Here is a 7,640-nt window from a genome sequence, read left to right as displayed (position 1 = left end):
CGGTTTGGGACAGTATGACCAGGTGAACAGGGATGCCAGCTTCAGATCACAAGCAAATCAGGAGAAGCAAAATGTTAGAGGTTCCAGGAGGGAAGGAGCATGAGAGGGATACAATGAGCTTGAATTGTTACTCGGTATTAATAGGTGTTAGAAGACCCTGGTGGCAGTTGCAAAGTAAACATTTACTTGTTTCTCACAAGTGTTGTATTGTCCCCAAAACTTGCTGCCTTTCCTTCTCCCAGTCTTTGGTTTTGGTAATGTTTAAAAAAATAAAAATAAAAAAGGAAACAATTCCTTTGTATCTGCAGGGAATAAAAGACTCCAGTAATTGCAGTCCTTCAGAAACCAAAATCACTTAAAGGATGCTCCAAATGAGATGTTGGGCTTCCTCAATAAAATCTATGGGATATTTTTTCACCCCACTAACATATTTTATGTATAATAAAGGCCTTAAATGTCCATTCAAATTCATGCACAATTTTTTTTACAAAATTAATTCTCCCCTAAAATTATTTCTGGTTTCACTTGGTATATAAAAATCCAAGTTCAAAAGCATAGCCTCTGGAGAACTCATAAATAAATATGATCAGTGAAAGACTAATATTTCTGAATAAACATTCAAAGTTTTCTATAAAATGTCAAAGTGAGCATACTGTCTGAGAAGACCACAAGCTCCAATGCCCAGAAGCCCACACACAGTCAAGAATGGCAGTTTGTTACTATCACTACAAAAAAAAATTTTTTTAATATACTTTGCTTTATTTACATGTTGAAATATAAATTCAATTTGGTCTATTAGGTTGAATGATATGACACTACCATTGTTCTAACCAAATATGATAGAACATTAACTCTCTGAGAGAGAGCTACCATGTTAGGAGGACTCTCTGGAAAAGTCCGTTAAGGCCAACAGCCAGCACCAACTAGCCAGCTATATGAGAGAGCCTCCAACATCATATCAGGCCTTCAGGTGACTGCGCTGACCAACATCTTGACTATAGTCTTAGGGGCAGCCTTAAGCTAGAACTCCCCCAAAGGCACTCCCAGATTCCAGACCACAGAAACTATATTCAAAAAATGAAGCCTTGAGAATCTGCCCAAGGTCACACTGCTCATCATTGGGGAAGAGATTAAAACCCTTATCTGACTCTAGACCCTGATCTCCCACTCTCTCTCTGCCACTCCCCTGCTCTTTCTCTCTCAAAATAAACATTAAAAAAATGTTTAATAAATAAATAATAAATGAAAAAATAAAATAAAAGGGAGATTACAAGACACATTTCTTCAAGGTTCAGATACTCTGTTTAACATCTGAAGGTACAAAAAAAAAAGATGAAAATGACAGCGAGACCCCTGACTCATAGAAAGAGAAATCTCTAAAACAACTAGAGGAAATTATAAATAAGAAATAAAAATATGGGGGCACCGGAGTGGCTCAGTCAATTAAGTGTCCAACTTTGGCTCAGGTCATGATCTCACAGTTCATGAGTTCGAGCCCCATGTTGGGATCTGTGCTGACACCACAGAGCCTGGAGCCTGCTACAAATTCTGTGTCTACCTCTCTCTCAAAAATAAATAATATAACATTTTCTTAAATGATTAAAAGAAATAAAAATATGATGATGGCTACATTTCCCTTGGCTTTATTTAATGTTAACTATTCAGCTTATTGTATCTTATGCCATAGAATATTTCTGAATAGTATTATGGTGCCTGGTAAGCTGTAACACCATACTGAGGTCAATCATTCAAAGGTTTTAAAAAGGTATTCAATTTTTTAATGTAGATATAATGAACTCGTCAAATGCCAAAAATCATTTGGTGCAACTTTTCAAACTGGAGATGAAAAAGTCAGTGAAGTATCTTAGGCATAAATTATTATACTGCCTTGGCTGAAGAAGTGAACATCATAGGTGAGAGATTAATAAAGCCCAGGAGAATTTATTTTGCTAAATGCCTTCTCAATGAAAAAACAGCAAAAGAAATCATGGCCCTTCCCTTTCCAGTGATACAGCAACTCATCAAATTAAGATTGAACTGCAAACATGAAAGGTGATCTCTCCTGCAATACTGGATTTTTGCCTTAGAAATGGATAGATTTATGGACTGTCTGGACTTGCTATTTTGGTTGTATTCATCAGGTATTACCACTGGCTAATCACCAAAGATCTTTTATAGGAATGCTTGAAAATAAGCATAAGAGGTGCAAAGTGTACAATAATCTTTTTGAATCACATCATTTATCCTGGAACAATTGTACTGACATTTGCACTAATGGTACAAGAGCAATCATGGGTAAACTGCTGGTGCCTTACAAGGCAGTGGCAACAAAGTGAAATAGTGGTCATTGTATTCATCACCACCATCCACTCACAGATTTTTTTTAAAAAAAATCACTTAAGAAAATCCTACATGAAACAGCAAGAATTAATAATTTTATTAAATACTGACCCTTGAAATATGCATAGTTCTAATATTATAATGATTGTCCAGAAAAGCACTTGGTCCATTCGATTCCAGTTTGTGAGTTCAGCTAGTCACTATTTTTCACGGGACACCAATTTTACTTGACTGATAAATTGTGGTTATTCTGACTTGGATATTTGTCAGATTTTTTTTTTTTTAATGAACAGAGAAAGCCTGTGATGTCAAGGAGCCTGTTTAAGATTCTCTCTCTCCCTTTGCCTCTCTCCCCCACCCATGTGCTTACTTGCTCTCTCTCTCTCTCTCAAAATTAAATAAATAAACAAACAAATAAATAAATAAAATGTAACTATTTAAAAATGCACCATTCAATTAAATATTTATTAAGTAATAGGTTGTTGGTATTACAAGGGATACATGTCCTGGGAGCTTATGTAGGGGAGATAGACTCATAAACGGATAATTTATGGAAACCCTGATGGAAGTCTGCATGGAAACACAGAAAAGGGGCTCTTAAGCCAGACTGTGGGTGAGAGTGAGGGTGGGAAAGAGCAAGGTCAGGGAAGGCTCCAGGGATGGTAGATATTAATCTGAAAATTGGGGAAGATGAGCATGAATTAGCCAGGTGAGGAAGGGGAGCAGAGAAGTGAAGTGTCAGAGCTGTGAGAAATTATTCAGTTTGGTATTACTGTGGCAAATGAGGAAAATAGGCTTATGAGGAAGGTAGGGCTTGGATACTTGCCATTCTAAGAGATTGAACTTGATTGTAAAGATCCTATTTAGGGATTCTTCAATGGCTCCCTAAATAGGGTAGACGAATTCTTAGATTTGGTCATAGGTATGGCATGCTTATGACAGTCTAGATTTTTGTTTTAAATATCTGCTTTCATGGGGCACCTGGGTGGCTCAGTCAGTTAAGTGTCCCACTTCGGCTCAGGTCATGATCTCCTGGTTCGTGAGTTTGAGCCTTTCATCAGGCTCTGCGCTGACAGCTCAGAGCCTAAAGCCTGCTTCAAACTGTGTCTGCCTCTCTCTCGGATCCTCCCCTGCTCATGCTCTGTCTTTCTCAAAAATAAATGAACTTTAAAAATTTTAAATATCTGGGGAATTTTTAAGTTTTATTTATTTTTTCAAAAATTTTTAATGTTTTATTTATTTCTGAGAGAGAGAGAGAGAGACAGCATGAGCAGGGGAGGGTCAGAGAGAGAGGGAGACACAGAATCCGAAACAGGCTGCAGGCTCTGAGCTAGCTGTCAGCACAGAGCCTGATATGGGGCTTGAACCCACGAACCGTGAGATCATGACCTGAGCTGAAGTTGGATGCCCAACCGACTGAGCCACCCAGGCGCCCCAAGTTTTATTTATTTTTGAGAGACAGAGCACCCATGCATGAACAGGAGAGAGTCAAAGAAAGAGAGAGAGAGAGCTCCAAGCAGGTTCCACGCTGTGAGCGCAGAGCCTGACATAGGGCTTGATCCCGCAAATTGTGAGATCATGACCTGAACTGAAATCAAGGGTTGGACAGTTAACCAACAGAGTCACCCAGGTGCTTCCAAATAGTTAAATTTTAAATGGTTATATAAGTGCCTGTATAATATCCTCCACCTTGTCTCTTAGTCCCCAAAAGTTAAAACATTGGGTGCATTAGAGCAAGTTTGCCAACTCCTGCTTTAAGCAGCAGTGCTTACAGACCCCACAGTGTCATGGCTGTGAAACCTGCAGATTCAGCTCTAGCACTCTCCGGCTGTGTGGCCTTGCCCCTTAATCTCTGAGCCTCAGTTTACTGACTGGGTGGCTTAAACAATAAAGATTTATTTTCTCACAGTCCAGAAGCTGGATGTCTAAGATGAAAGTGCCAGCAGGGTTGGTTTTCCTGAAGCCTTTTTCACCAGATCCATGTATGGCGTTTTCTGGACTGAACACCCATGGCTGGCACCTCTTCCTCTTCCACTAGAGACACCAGTCAGATTGGGTTAGGCCACAACCTGATGGCCTCATTTTAATTTAATTACTCCTTTAAAAGCCCTGTATCCAAATACAGTCACATTCTGAGATACTGGGGGTTAGGACTTCAACATGGGAATGGGGGTGGGGGGTGGGGACACAATTCAGTCCATAACAGGTTTGATGTCACTGGGTTTTAGAGGTTGTGAAAAGTAGGCGTAAGACTTCAGTTATGATATGGGAGGCCATAGTATCCACTTGTGGCCAACCAGGGAAAAACATAAGTATCATGGCTTTCCTAAGCAAACTTCCAGCTGCTCTTAAATGAGCATTAAGAGAAGTTAATAGGTAGTGAGAATTAAGGGGGGGGGGCGAGGGGAGGGGTGGTAGATGGGAAGAATTGAAGAATTTTTGACAAGAAACTATTAGGATTTTTCTACAGTAGAATGAAGGTGCTGAAAGAGTCAAACCTTTAAGTTCTCTAGAAATTTCTGAAAAATGAAGATAATCATTTCGTGGGGGTAGAGGGGCAAAGGGCGAACATGGCAACCTTGGTTTTAGACCTGTTGATTATACACTTGGCAACATGGAATTCGAACTCAGAGAAAAGGCCAAAGCTGGAGGTAGGAAGCAGGAGTCTTTATACAGGTCAGAGGTGAATTTGTAGGAGTGGGGGAGCTTGCTCAGAGTTCAAAAAACATAGGAGACAAAAACTCGGTTTTCAAAGTGCTTTGCTGTGATATTGGCTTGGAAGATAGTTTTCCAGGACCTCCCTAGCTAAAGTAGCACGCCTGGCTCTCTCCCTTTGCCTTGCTTTATTGGTCCTCATAGCAAGTTATTACCACCTGCCATTATATTTATATAGCTAGCTATTTGATTGTTGTCTGTCTTTTCCAGGAGAACATAAGCTCCCTGAGAGCAGAGACTGTCTTTTCATTCAGTATCCTGGAAGAAGGTCCAGAACATTTTAGGTGCTCAATAAATATTTACTGAATTAGCCTATAAGTAGGTTAATTTTTCTGATCAATAGAATTTAAGTTGATAATACATTGCTAAATGTTGCCTTTTTATCTAAAAATAAAATGTTGTTCTTTAACAAATACATTTGGATAAATGAACATACAGACACATATATTTGAGAATCTTGAAATATACAACCTAAAAACTTAGTTTTGCTTCTGTTTGTGTTTTCCCCAAATTAAGAGCACCTAATCCCTTCTCTCTCTGCAACAGTATTTATTTATGAGAAACTGCCACTTCCTTTAAAAATCCAGGCATTTGAACAATCTGGTTACTCTTATCAGATAATCTGTTTGCATTTACTTTTTTTTTTTTTTTCTTAGCAGGTTATTTGTGGTGTCGTTGGTTGCTGCCAGGTCTCTTTTCTTTTTACTCACTATATCTGTACTTAAAGATCCTTTCATCGTTGTACCTATGTGGGCGCTAACGGAACACCACAACCAGCAGAACTGGAGAAAATTATAAAGAAAAGTGATAAACATATGTCTGTATGGACTGTTGGCACCCACGCAGGTACCATGATATAGGAATCTATACAGCTATAGGTAGTAAAGGCATTTAAACCAAGTCCACCCTCCTTCTCTTTTCTAAGGAATCACAATGAAAGAGAAATCTGAATCATTTGTATTTCATACAGGTGAAGATGTTTGTTAAGCCTTGCCTCTCTTTTTCAGGTAGTCTGAGTGGTACAAATGACACTAAATTACGGGTAAAGTAATTTAAAGCAATAGTTCTCCAACAGATGGAGAATTCCTCCTTAAAGACTATCAGAATCACTAAGGAAGTGTTTTCCAGGGCTACCCAATCCCAGACAGCACCTTCCTGGTGGGAATGTACCATACCTCCCAGGTGCTGGGGGGGGGGGGAGGGGGGGGGGNGGGGGGGGGGGGGGAAGGGGGGGCTGGGTGGTAAGGGGGTAAGGGTTGAGAATCACTGGTCAGGCATTCTGAGAGTTAAAGTGAACAGAACACATGACACTAACAGATGATTGGTTTCTATCACTCCTCTACTCTTTATTAAAGGATTGTGTATTGGAGGTGGGGGGAGGGGGTCGTTTGGCTTTTTTTGTCCCCCAGACCCTATTTGCTAGAATATTATGGAACTTTTAAACCATAAAGGAAAATATAGGCTGATGGGAAGAGGACACTCTGCAGAGTAACAGGACAAGTCTGAAATCTAGAATGAAATTGAGAGGAAATTTGAGCATGCTTGTTAGAAATAGAGAAAAATTAAAAGATGTTAACGAGAGAACTTGTTTACTAAACCTCATGGCCAATTTAGTGCAACTTTGGGAATTGTTTACTATAGTAATAGTTTCCTGACTTACAAATTCTACAATTATGATTTTTTTTTTAAATACAGAGGGCTCCTTTCTAACAAGTCTGCACAAATGTGAAAGTGCTCTGGGGAAAAATGCTATGGAGACACAAGTTATAACTAGGCAGGTTTTGGTCCAATGTGTAATCTACCCCACCCTGGTCCTCCCAACCATACACACACAAATAGGTAGAGATTTACTCAATGACCATAATATAACTGTGGGAATGAGAAAGGAACTAAAATGTCTAGGATGTATCATATACTTTGTATATTATCTTGTGTGATTTTAGCAATCTGATTTAGATAGTAATATCCCAGTTTATACGTGTTTGTGGAATTGTGCTATGGCAGCCCTAGAATTATCTCATCATTCTTCCATTTACTACTCAAGATGCAGTCCTTAGGCGTAATCTTGGAAAACAGCACACTAATTCTTGTCCCTAACTTGTATCTAAGCTAGAAATATTGCTTGATATTCTTCATCCCTTGCTTAAAAGGATAGAGTTTTGAAGCCAAACAAACTGGGTTCAAATCCCAGCTCCATCCACTTAACAATCATGTAGCTTTGATTAACTTCTCTAAGACTGTTTTCTGATCCATAAAATGGAAGTATTAACTGCACTCAGTCAGTATGTAGGTTAAATGAGGTAGTGTACATGATAAGCCTAGGACAACTCCGGGCACACAATATATATTCAATGATGACAATTATAATCATTATCCATTATTCAAAGGTCCATTTGATTGTTAAGCACCTGGCCTCTTTGGACCACCAGCCAAACTTGAAGAGACTATGGAAGAGAATCATGGCATCAATTCTGGACTTGACTACAGAATCTTGATGCCACTGAAAACATTAGAGTTCATGTGATAAGCCATGGGGAGCCATTCAGGATTTTTGAACTGGGAAAATCAGGACCAAAGCCATGTTT

This window comes from Hyaena hyaena, unplaced genomic scaffold, assembly GCF_003009895.1.
Source record: "Hyaena hyaena isolate Hyena2069 unplaced genomic scaffold, ASM300989v1 scaffold_1095, whole genome shotgun sequence".
Classification (NCBI taxonomy): Eukaryota; Metazoa; Chordata; class Mammalia; order Carnivora; family Hyaenidae; genus Hyaena; species Hyaena hyaena.
The sequence above is the reverse complement of the archived record's forward strand: the minus strand, read 5'-3'. Positions refer to the sequence as shown.